Source organism: Arachis ipaensis, chromosome B4 (genome assembly GCF_059453495.1).
Source record: "Arachis ipaensis isolate K30076 ecotype BB chromosome B4, ASM5945349v1, whole genome shotgun sequence".
In the NCBI taxonomy this organism is placed as follows: domain Eukaryota; kingdom Viridiplantae; phylum Streptophyta; class Magnoliopsida; order Fabales; family Fabaceae; genus Arachis; species Arachis ipaensis.
Window position 1 is genome coordinate 131,951,492 of NC_142439.1, and position 11,465 is coordinate 131,962,956.

The following is an 11,465-nucleotide window of genomic DNA, read 5'->3' on the forward strand; positions in this document are numbered from 1 at the left end:
GGAAGGTGCTTGGTGACTTTACTGCACCTACTCCTGACTTCTATGGGAGAAGCATCTCAATCTCTGCCATTGGAGCAAACAACTTTGAGCTTAAGCCTCAATTAGTTTCTCTAATGCAACAGAATTGCAAGTTTCATGGACTTCCATTGGAAGATCCTCATCAGTTCTTAGCTAAATTCTTGCAAATCTGTGACACTGTCAAGACCAATGGGGTTGACCCTGAAGTCTACAGACTTATGCTCTTTCCTTTTGCTGTAAGAGACAGAGCTAGGATATGGTTGGATTCACAACCCAAAGAAAGCCTGAACTCTTGGGAAAAGCTAGTCAATGCCTTCTTGGCAAAGTTCTTTCCACCTCAAAAATTGAGCAAGCTTAGAGTGGAAGTCCAAACCTTCAGACAGAAGGAAGGAGAATCCCTCTATGAAGCTTGGGAAAGATACAAGCAATTGATCAGAAGGTGTCCTTCTGACATGCTTTCTGAATGGAGCATCATAGGTATCTTCTATGATGGTCTGTCTGAACTGTCCAAGATGTCATTGGACAGCTCTGCTGGAGGATATCTTCATCTGAAGAAGACGCCTGCAGAAGCTTAGGAACTCATTGAGATGGTTATAAATAAGCAATTCATGTACACTTTTGAAAGGAACCCTGTGAATAATGGGACAAATCAGAAGAAAGGAGTTCTTGAGATTGATACTCTGAATGCCATACTGGCTCAGAACAAAATATTGACTCAACAAGTCAATATGATTTCTCAGAGTCTGTCTGGAATGTAAGCAGCAACAGGCAGTACTAAGGAAGCTTCCTCTGAAGAAGAAGCTTATGATCCTGAGAACTCAACAATGGAAGAGGTGAATTACATGGGAGAACCCTATAGAAACACCTATAGTCCTTCATGGAGAAATCATCCAAATCTCTCATGGAAGGATCAACAGAGACCTCAACAAGGTTTCCATAACAATAATGGTGAAAGAAACAGGTTTAGCAATAGCAAGCCTTTTCCATCATCTTCTCAGCACCAGACAGAGAATTCTAAGCAAAGCCACTATGACTTAGCAACCATTGTCTCTGATCTAATCAAAACCACTCAAAGTTTCATGACTGAAACAAGATCCTCCATTAGAAATTTGGAGGCACAAGTGGGTCAGCTGAGTAAGAAAAATACTGAACTCCCTCTTAGTACTCTCCTAAGCAATACAGAAGAGAATCCAAAGAGAGAGTGCAAGGCCATAAACACGTCTCACATGGCCGAACCTGGAGAGGAGGAAGAGGCAGTGATCTCCACTGAGGAAGACCTCAATGGACGTCCACTGGCCTCCATGGAATTCCCTATTGAGGAACCATGGGAATCTGAGGCTCACAATGAGGCCATAGAGATTCCATTAAATTTACTTCTGCCATTCATGAGCTCTGATGAGTATTCTTCCTCTGAAAAGGATGAAGATGTTACTGAAGAGCAAGTTGCTACGTACCTTGGAGCAATCATGAAGCTAAATTCCAAGTTGTTTGGTAATGAGACCTGGGAGGATGAACCTCCCTTGCTCACTAAGGAACTGGATGACTTGACTAGGCAGAAATTACCTCTGAAGAGACAAGACCCTGGAAAATTCTCAATCCCTTGTACCATAGGCACCATGACCTTTGAGAAGGCTCTGTGTGACCTGGGGTCAAGTATAAACCTTATGCCTCTCTCTGTAATGGAGAAGCTAGGGATCATTGAGGTACAAGCTGCTAGAATCTCACTAGAGATGGCAGACAATTCAAAGAAACAGGCTTATAGACTTGTAGAGGATGTCTTGGTAAAGGTTGAAGGCCACTACATCCCTGCTGACTTCATAATTCTAGAGACTGGGAACTTTATGGATGAATCCATCATCCTTGGCAGACCCTTCCTAGCCACAGCAAAAGCTGTGATTGATGTTAACAGAGGAGAATTGATCATTCAAGTGAATGAAGACTCCCTTGTGTTTAAAGCTCAAGGATATCCCTCTGTAACCATGGAGAGGAAGCATGAAGAGATTCTCTCAATACAGAGTCAAACAAAGCCCCCACAGTCAAACTCTAAGTTTGGTGTTGGGAGGCCACAACCAAACTTTAAGTTTGGTGTTGAACCCCCACATTCAAACTCTAAGTTTGGTGTTGGGAGGTTTCAACATTGCTCTGAACATCTGTGAGGCTCCATGAGAGCCACTGTCAAGCTATTGACATTAAAGAAGCGCTTGTTGGGAGGCAACCCAATCTTTAATTATCTATGTTAAATTTCTATTTTCTATTTGGTATTTTATGTTTTCTGTAGGCTGATGATCATGTGAAGTCACAAAAACAATTGAAAAAGAAAAAACAGAAGGAAAATAGTATTAAAAACAGAACACCCTGGAGGAGAAACTTATTGGCGTTTAAACGCCAGTAAGGGTAGCAGAATGGGCGTTAAACGCCCAGTCTGGCACCATTCTGGGCGTTTAACGCCAGAAATGGGCACCAGACTGGCGTTTAACACCAGGAATGGGCAAGAAGCTGGCGTTAAACGCCAGAATGGGTAGCAGCCTGGCGTTTAACTCCAGGATTGGCAGAAAGGGGCATTTTTGCACGCCACTTAGTGCAGGGGTGAGATATCCTTGACACCTCAGGATCTGTGGATCCCATAGGATCCCCACCTACCCCACCTCTCTCTCTCTCTCTCTCTCTCTCTCTCTTCTTCACCCAAAACCCCCTCACCTATCAAACCCCACCTACCTCACTATTCAAATTCAAACCACTTTCCCACCCAAACCCACCCATAATGGCCGAACCATACCCCCCTCTCCACTCCTATATAAACTCATCTTCACTCCTTCATTTTCACACAACCTAAACACTACATATCCCCCTTGGCCGAAACACAAAGCCCCCTCTATCTCCTCTATTTCTTCTTCTTCTACTCTCTTCTTTCTTCTTTTGCTCGAGGATGAGCAAACCTTCTAAGTTTGGTGTGGTAAAAGCGTTGCTTTTTGTTTTTCCATAACCATTTATGGCACCAAAGGCCGGAGAAACCTCTAGAAAGAGGAAAGGGAAGGCAAAATCTTCCACCTCCGAGTCATGGGAGATGGAGAGATTCATCTCAAAGGTCCATCAAGACCACTTCTATGAAGTTGTGGCCAAGACTCCTCATTGAAGAGGACAAGCCCATCACTAAGAAAAGGATGGAGCAAACAAGAGATCCCACTCATGGACAAGAGCATGAGGAAATTCCTCATCATGAAATCCCTGAGATGCCTCAAGGGATGCATTTTCCTCCACAAAACTACTGGGAGCAAATCAACACCTCCCTAGGAGAATTGAGTTCCAATATGGGACAACTAAGGGTGGAGCACCAAGAGCATTCTATCCTCCTCCATGAAATTAGAGAAGACCAAAGAGTTATGAGAGAGGAGCAACAAAGGCAAGGAAGAGACATTGAGGAGCTCAAGCACTCCATAAGATCTTCAAGAGGAAGAACAAGCCGCCATCACTAAAGTGGACCCGTTCTTTAATTTTCTTGTTCTTTATTTTCTGTTTTTCGAAAATTATGCCTTATGTTTATTTATGTTTGTGTCTTTATTACATGATCATTAGTATCTTAGTGTCTATGCCTTGAAGCTATGAAAATGAATCCATCACCTTTCTTAAATGAAAAATGTTTTTAATTGAAAAAGAAAAAAAAGTGCATGAATTTCAAATTTTAAAAGAAGTTTAGTTATTTTGATGTGGTGGCAATACTATTGTTTTTCTAAATGAATGCTTGAACAGTGCATATTTTTTTGAATTTGTTGATTCATGAATGTTAAAATTATTGGCTCTTGAAAGAATGATGGGAAAAGGAGAAATGTTATTTGATAATCTGAAAAATCATAAAATTGATTCTTGAAGCAAGAAAAAGCAATGAAAAGCTTGCAATATATATATATATATATATATGCAAAAAAAAAGAGAGAGAAAGAAAGAAAAAGAAAAAGCAAGCAGAAAAAGCCAATAGTCCTTTAACCCAAAAGGCAAGGGTAAAATAAAAAAGGGATCCAAGGCTTTGAGCATCAGTAGGTAGGAGGGCCCACAGGAATGAAATCCTGGCCTAAGCGGCTAAACCAAGCTGTCCCTAACCATGTGCTTATGGCGTGAAGGTGTCAAGTGAAAACTTGAGACTGAGCGGTTAAAGTCGTGGTCCAAAGCAAAAAGAGTGTGCTTAAGAGCCCTGGACACCTCTCACTGGGGACTTTAGCAAAGCTGAGTCACAATCTGAAAAGGTTCACCCAGTCATGTGACTGTGGCATTTATGTATCCGGTGGTAATACTGGAAAACAAAATGCTTAGGGTCACGGCCAAGAATCATAAAGTAGTTGTGTTCAAGAATCAACATACTTAACTAGGAGAATCAATAACATTATCTGGATTCTGAGTTCCTATAGATGCCAATCATTCTGTACTTCAAGGGATAAAGTGAGATGCCAAAACTGTTCAGAAGTAAAAAGCTAAAAGCCCCGCTCATCTAATTAATACTGATCTTCATAGATGTTTTTGGAATTTATTGTACATTCTATTCTTTTTATCCTATATGATTTTCAGTTGCTTGGGGACAAGCAACAATTTAAGTTTTGTGTTGTGATGAGCGGATAATTTATATGCTTTTTGGCATTATTTTTAGTATGTTTTTAGTATGTTTTAGTTGGTTTTTATTATGTTTTTATCAGTTTTTATTTAAAAATCACATTTCTAGACTTTACTATGAGTTTGTGTATTTTTCTGTGATTTCAGGTATTTTCTGGCTGAAATTGAGGGACTTGAGCAAAAATCTGATTCAGAGGCTGAAAAAGGACTGTAGATGCTATTGGATTCTGACCTCCTTGCACTCGAAGTCGATTTTCTGGAGCTACAGAAGCTCAATTGAAGCACTCTTAATTGCGTTGGAAAGTAGACATCCTGGGCTTTTCAGCAATATATAATAGTCCATACTTTGCCCAAGATTTGATGGCCCAAATCGACGTTCCAAGTCAGCTTAAAAATTCTGGCGTCAAAACGCCAGAACTGGCACAAAAGCTGGAGTTAAACGCCCAAACTGGCACAAAAGCTGGTGTTTAACTCCAAGAAAAGTATCTACACATGGAAGCTTCAATGCTCAGCCCAAGCACACACCAAGTGGGCCCAGAAGAAGATTTCTGCATTAATTACTTATTTCGGTAAACCCTAGGCTACTAGTTCTCTATAAATAGGACCTTTTACTATTGTATTTTAATCTTTGAGAAGTCTTATGTTATCTTAGACGCTTTTGGAGGCTGGCCTCATGGCCATGCCTAGACCTTGTTCTTATGTATTTTCAACGGTGGAGTTTCTACACACCATAGATTAAGGTGTGGAGCTCTGCTATTCTTCATGAATTAATGCAAAGTACTATTGTTTTTCTATTCAACTCAAGTCTATTTCTTCTCCAAGATATTCATTCGCACCCAAGAACATGATGAATGTGATAATTATGTGACACTCATCACCATTCTCACCTATGAACGCGTGCCTGACAACCACTTCCGTTCTACATGCAAACAAGCTTGAATGTGTATCTCTTGGGTTTCTAATCTAAGATTAGAATCTTCGTGGTATAGGCTAGAATTATTGGCGGCCATTCCTGAGATCCGAAACGTCTAAACCTTGTCTGTGGTATTCTGAGTAGGATCTGGGAAGGGATGACTGTGACGAGCTTCAAACTCGCGAGTGTTGGGCGTGTGACAGACGCAAAAGGATCATTGGATCCTATTCCAACATGATCGAGAGCCGACAGATGATTAGCTGTGCGGTGACAGCGTGCGTAGAACATTTTCACTGAGAGGACGGGAAGTAGCCATTGACAACGGTGATGCCCAACATAAAGCTTGCCATGGAAAGGAGTATGAATGATTGGAAAAAGGCAATAGGAAAGCAGAGGTTCAGGAGGAACAAAGCATCTTCATACGCTTATCTGAAATTCCTACCAATGAATTACATAAGTATCTCTATCTCTATCTTTATTTTATGTTTTATTCATCTTTTAATTACCAATCCTCCATAACCATTTGAATCCGCCTGACTGAGATTTACAAGAAGACCATAGCTTGCTTCAAGCCGACAATCTCTGTGGGATCGACCCTTACTCGCGTAAGGTTTATTACTTGGACTACCCAGTGCACTTGCTGGTTAGTTGTGCGGAGTTGTGATAAAGAGTTGAGATTATAATTGTGCGTACCAAGTTGTTGGCGCCATTGATGATCACAATTTCGTGCACCAATATACTACCACCTTAGTACCAAGTAAATAGGCTCGGAATTTATCCAGAGAAAAAATAATAGCAAGAAGCTCTTTTTCAGTAGTTGTGTAATTAGACTGAGCAGCATCTAAAGTCTTAGATGCATAAGCAATTACAAAAGGGTCTTTACCTTCACGTTGAGCCAGCGCCACTCCTACTGCATGGTTGGAGGCGTCACACATAATTTCAAATTGCTGGCTCCAGTCTGGTCCTCTCACAATCGGAGCTTGGGTCAGGGCGATTTTCAGCTTATCAAACGCTTGCATGCAATCTTCACTGAATTTGAACTCAATATCTTTCTGTAGCAATCTGGATAAAGTTAATGCTACCTTACTGAAGTCCTTAATGAATCTCCTGTAAAAACCTGCGTGGCTAAGGAACGAACGGACTTCCCTCACAGAGGAGGGATAAGGTAAACTAGAAATGACATCTACCTTTGCTGGATCTACAGAAATACTAGTATTAGACACAACATGTCCTAGTACAATTCCTTGTTTTACCATAAAGTGACATTTTTCAAAATTCAATACAAGGTTTGTACTAACACACCTGTCTAATACTCTAGACAAACTATCCAAGCAAAGGCTAAATGAATCACCATATACGCTAAAATCATCCATAAAAACTTCCTTACAGTTCTCAATAAGATCTGAAAAGATGCTCATCATGCATCTTTGGAAAGTAGCAGGTGCATTACATAAGCCAAAAGGCATCCTTTTATAAGCATACGTTCCAAATGGACATGCAAAAGTAGTCTTCTCTTGATCCTCAGGAGCTATATGAATTTGAAAGTAGCCTGTATAGCCATCTAAAAAGCAATAATGGGATTTACCTGACAGGCAATCAAGCATTTGATCAATGAATGGCAGGGGGTAGTGATCCTTGCGAGTGGCTTGGTTGAGACGCCTATAGTCAATGCAAACTCTCCATGAATTCTGCACTCTAGTTGTCAAGAGCTCTCCATGCTCATTCTTTACTGTTGTGACTCCAGACTTCTTGGGCACCACTTGTACTGGACTGACCCATTCATTGTCTGAGATGTGATAGATAATATCTGCTTCAAGTAGTCTGGTTACTTCTTTCTTGACAACTTCTAAGATGGTTGGATTTAATCTTCTTTGAGGCTGACGGACAAGCTTTGCTCCCTCTTCTAAGAATATTCTGTGCTCACAAACTTGAGGACTGATGCCTACTATATCCGCCAAGCTCCATCCAATTGCTTTTTTATATTTTCTCAGCACACTGAGCAGTTGCTTTTCTTGTTGAGAAGTGAGTTCCCTTGCAATGATAACTGGAAACTTCTTATTATCCTCAAGGTAAGCATACTTGAGGTGTGGAGGGAGGGACTTTAATTCCAATTTCTGCTCATGGCTAGGCTCTGGATCATTCGGGGCTAGTGATAATGGCAAAGTGTCCGCATTGTATTCAGAGGGTGTCCCCACACTTGGACCTTGCTCCATATGCTCCTCTTCTATTTCTTCTTGGTGAACTTCAGCTACAGTTTCATCAATGATGTCGCACTGGAAGATAGAATGATCTTCTGGGGGGTGCTTCATAGCTTCATTTAAACTGAAACTCACTGTTCTGCCATCTATCTCAAAGGAGTAAGTTCCTGAGAATGCATCCAGCTTGAACTTTGAAGTCTTCAGGAATGGTCTTCCAAGCAGGATTGATGATGGTCTTCCTGAGTCATTAGGGGGCATTTCCAGGATATAGAAGTCAATAGAAAATGTGAGCCCTTTAATGCTCACCAATACATCTTCAGCAATTCTAACTACTGTAATAATGCTCTTATCTGCTAACACAAAATGAGCTACCGACCTTTTTAAGGGAGGGAGCCTCAAGGTATCATATATAGACAATGGCATTATACTAACACACGCTCCTAAGTAACACATGCAATCAGAAAATATTACACCTCCAATGGTACAGTTAACCATGCATGGACCTAGATCACTACATTTTTCAGGTATACCTCCCGTTAAAGCAGATATAGAACTACCTAAAGGAATAGTTTCTAACTCATTAGTTTTATCTTTATGAATGCATAAATCCTTTAGAAATTTTGCGTATTTAGGTACCTGCTGAATGACATAAAAATGGGGAACAGTTACCTCAACCTTTTTGAATATTTCTACCATTTTGGGATCAAGTTCCATCTGCTTCCTGGATTTCTTTGCAAGGTGTGGAAAAGGGATAGAGATGGCGTCCTGTACAGCTTCAGCTTCCTTTGGTTCTCCATTCCTTGGTTGAACTGCTTCTTCTTCAACTATGTCTTGTACGTCCTCTTCCTCTTCAGCATCTTCTACTTCCACCACATTCTCAGTTGGGGCGTGTACTAGTGGGCTTGGCTCCTCATGGTTCCTCTCTTGCAGTGTGGTTCCGGACCTCAAAGTGATGGCATTGATGCCACCTTTAGGATTAGGTAGGGGTTGAGAAGGAATTCCACTGGATCTTAAAGGTTGATTGGTGGAATTAGGTAATGAATCTATCCTGGAGGCGAGAGCTTGTAAAGTGGCATTCAGACCATTCAAAGTAGAGTTCACCTGTGTCTGCATATCTTGTTATCCTTATGCAAGAGAACGAAGCATCTCGTCATTTGATGAGGAATTATGATAGGTGATTTGAGGAACTTGTTGTTGGTTATGCTGGGATCCTTGAGATTGTCTTAGGTGAGGTACTCTGTAAGGCTGGTTCTGATTCTGCTGTCTGTTGTTGTTATTCCACCTCTGGTTTCCATTGTTATCTCTGCCTCCTCTATTATAGTTGTCTCTCCAGCCATGGTTGGAATTATCTCTCCAACCCTGGTTGGAGTTGTTCTGCCATCCTTGGTTATAGTTTCCACCTTGGTTGTAATTGCTGCCTTGTTGATTGTATCCTTGATTCGGGCGGTCATAGAAGTTATGAGTAGCTACCACATTGTTTTCTTCTTGTTGGAGCTACGGACATTCATCAGTATAATGATTATAGTCAGCACATATTCCGCATACTCTTTGTGGGACTAACTGTTGGCTCTGTTGTGGTGGGTGAGGCTAAGCTTGTTGTTGTTGGTTCAACTGCATTTACTTCAGTAGGTTGGTCATTTAACATATACTCTGTGTAAGAGTAGTAGTCTTAATGCTAGAGAAAACCTCTGCAAAAGCTTTTGAGTGGCCATGCCTGTGCCTGTGATTCCTAGTGGACTCAGCTAAGTCGCTGATCAGTTGCCATGCTTCATCTGCGGTCTTGTACTTTTTCATAGAACCATTACTAGCACCATCTAGTGTAGTTTTATCCTGAGGCTTCATGCCTTGTGTGAAGTAGCTGATCATCACCAGTCTGTCGATCATGTGATGGGGGCATGCGTCTAGAAGGTTCTTAAAGTGCTCCCAGTACTCATAAAGAGTCTCTGATTCTCCTTGAACAATGCAGGAGATCTTTTTCCTTAGTCTATCTGTGACTTCAGCTGGAAAGTATTTTTCCAAAAATTCTCTCCTGAACGTATCCCAGTTGGTAACAGTCGCTTCATGTTGGGAGTAGTACCACTCCCTCGCCTTTCCCTCAAGAGAAAACGGAAAGGCAGTTAACAGAATAGAAGTTTTATCTGCACCATTATGCCTAACAGTAGAACAGGCTGTCTGGAAATCCCTTAGGTGCTTGATAGGCTCTTGAACAGGTAAGCCATGAAACTTGGGCATCAAGTTGATTAGTGCAGTTTTTAGTTCGAAATCTGCAGCCAGAGTTGGATGATGCACTTGATACGGCTGCAGTGTAAAATCTGGGGCTTCTGCTTCTTGGAGAGTAATCCTCCTAGGTGCTGCCATTCTATCTGCACGAGAATCAACTGAATCAGTAGTAAAGGAGCTTGTTTCGTTCTCAGATGGCAGTTCAGATTCGCCCTCAGATGAGACTGATGAATCGATAACAATCACTTCACCACCCTCAGAGGCTATCCTGCGTCGACCTCGCCTAATACGTGAAAGAGTTCTTTCAATTTCAGGATCAAATGCAGCTAAGCTCGAATTAGGCAGTGAACGCGTCATTCAATGAAAGAAACATATAGCTCATGGTAAAAAAATAAAAATAAAATATGCAAATAAAATAAAATATGTACACTAATTAATAATTCAGCACACAATTGCAACTCCCCGACAATGGCGCCAAAAACTGACGTGCAGGTAGAAGTCGGCTAATTAAGAAATCAATATAGAGAATGCGTTGAGAGTATAGTTCTTAACCAGCTAAGATCTGTCTTGTCAATTTAGAAAAGTTGTTACGAAATTTAGAAATAAAAATATTGGGAGTATGAGTCCCAAGTCGTCTGCCAACGAGTTGCAGGAAAAGGATGCTAATTTATTAATTAGGAATTTTTCGAGAGAGTTTGAGTTTGGATAATGAGCAATAATTATAAATGAAAGCAATAAAACTAAGAATTATTATTAATATAAAAAGGCCTTGACTAGGAGAATGATTAATTAGAAGTTCTATCCTTGTTGGGATCTCTTTAAGTGTAGTATCAAAAAGGTTGTTGTTTTCACTTAGTTAACCCTTACTAAATAAAGGAAAGTCAAGTGATTGAGCTAATCCTTATTCGCAAATCCTAGTCCTCTCCCTTGGGAAGGTCTAGCGTTAGTAAATACAGAACTAGCCAATAATTTCCAATTTAACCAACACTTAAGCCTTCCAACTCAAGTGTCTCCTCTTAATCAACCCCCATGTCAAGTTTGGGAAATCTACTCCATTGACATTAATATAGTACTCAGAAAAATATAAGAAGAAGACATAGTAAATTAAATAGAATAAAACTTCGAAATTTATTAAAGGTAAAAGTAATCCTCTTCACTAACAATTCATGAAAATAATCCAATTACTACTTTAAGCAAGAGTTAAGAATATGTTATAAATAAATAAAAGAGTAAGTAAAGAAACAAACTAAAATAATGTCTTCAACGGAGGTAATGACTCTTCAATATCCAAAAGCAAAAACAATGAATGTAAAGTGAAACTAGAGGAAGAGTAATTCTCTCTCTAGATTCAAATCTAGAAACCTAAAAACTATCCTAATGTATCTCTGTCTATGTGTGTGTCAAGTTGCGTCTTGAGTCTCTGCATGTTTCCTGGCCTTATTCTGTGTTTCTGGGCCGAAAACTGGGTTAAAACGTGGCCCGAAATCGCTCCCAGCATTTTCTGTTAATTTTGCAGA

The 11,465-nt window shown here is 40.5% G+C and overlaps 1 non-coding gene across 1 annotated transcript; it reads right to left on the reverse strand.

The window, feature by feature from the left end:
* Nucleotides 1–368: 368 nt before the first annotated feature.
* On the reverse strand, nt 369–476 carry LOC148569262 (small nucleolar RNA R71). Its single transcript, XR_015882684.1, has one exon. It is a non-coding gene; the product is annotated as a small nucleolar RNA R71 (small nucleolar RNA).
* Nucleotides 477–11,465: the final 10,989 nt, after the last annotated feature.